Source organism: Mandrillus leucophaeus, unplaced genomic scaffold (genome assembly GCF_000951045.1).
Source record: "Mandrillus leucophaeus isolate KB7577 unplaced genomic scaffold, Mleu.le_1.0 Scaffold300, whole genome shotgun sequence".
Classification (NCBI taxonomy): domain Eukaryota; kingdom Metazoa; phylum Chordata; class Mammalia; order Primates; family Cercopithecidae; genus Mandrillus; species Mandrillus leucophaeus.
The window spans coordinates 2,506,543-2,507,739 of record NW_012103144.1 but is presented as its reverse complement, the minus strand read 5'-3'; the positions used below and the strand labels follow the sequence as shown (position 1 = coordinate 2,507,739).

General features: G+C 52.5%; 1 protein-coding gene across 1 annotated transcript in view; it reads left to right on the top strand.

Moving 5' to 3' along the window:
• The window catches only part of MB21D1 (Mab-21 domain containing 1), a gene marked incomplete at its 5' end in the record, with an annotated part of 35,774 nt that overhangs the window by 1,148 nt on the left and 33,429 nt on the right, over positions 1-1,197 (top strand). The gene's annotated exons all lie outside the window — the stretch shown is intronic.

Sequence of the window (1,197 nt, the reverse complement as noted above, 5' to 3'; positions counted from 1 at the left end):
AAAACACAAAAAACAAAAAACAAAAGCATTTAATTGAAAGAGAAAAGTTTCTCTGTCAATTTTTTTTCTTTTTTCTTTCTTTTCTTTTTTTCTTTTTTTTTTTTCTTTTTGTCTTGTGATGGAGTCTTGTTCTGTTGCCCAGGCTGGAGTGCAGTGGCGCAATCTTGGCTTACTGCAACCTCTCCCTCCCAGGTTCAAGCAGTTCTCTGTCTCGGCCTCCCGAGTAGCTAGGACTACAGGCACACGCCAGCACTTCCTGCTAATTTTTGTATTTTTAGTAGAGACGAGGTTTCACCATGTTGGCCAGGAAGGTCTCGATCTCTTGACCTTGTGATGCGCCCCCCTCGGCCTTCCAAAGTGCTGGGATTATAGACGTGCACCACCGCGCCCGGCCTCTTTTTCTTTTTTGAGACAGAGTCTCGCTCTGTAGTCCAGGCTGGAATGAAGTGGCACGTCTCGGCTCACTGCAACCTCCGCCTCCCGAGTTCAAGTGATTCTCCAGCCTTAGCCTCCCCAGTAGCTGGGATTACAGGTGCCGGCCACCACGCCCAGCTAATCTTTGTATTTTTTAGTAGAGACGGGGTTTCGCCTTGTTGGCCAGGCTGGTCTTAAACTCCTGACCTCAGGTGATCCGCCCACCTCGGCCTCCCAGATTGCTGGGATTACAGGTGTGAGTCACTGTGCCCAACCAACACACACACACACATATGTATGTGTGGTGTGTGTGTGTGTATATATATATAATTTACATATATTGCTGGGTTGCCCATGCTGGTCTCAAACTCCTGAGCTCAAGCGACCTGCCCGCCTCGGCCTCTCGGATGCTGAGGTTACAAGCGTGAGCCACCGCGCCCCGCCCTACCTCATCTTCTTAAGACAGGGTCACGGATTGCCCTGGAGGGTTAGAAACTTGGAGACTTTTGTAGCATCAGTAAAGGCCGCGGCCAGCCTCTTCGCGGCATGGGCGTGGCTCGCAGCGACTTCCCAGCCTGGGGTTCCGCCTCGGCTCGCAGACACTGTGTGCCCGCCAGTAGTGGTAGGTTTCCAACAGCTATTGCTGGCTCTTCCTCTTGCGGCCTTTTCTTGAAACAGATTCTTCTTTCCGGGAACAGAAAGCGCCAGCCATGCAGCCTCGGCAAGGAAAGGCCACGCGGAGAGCTTCCGAGGCCGGAGCCACTGTCCCCGAGGCTTCCGCGC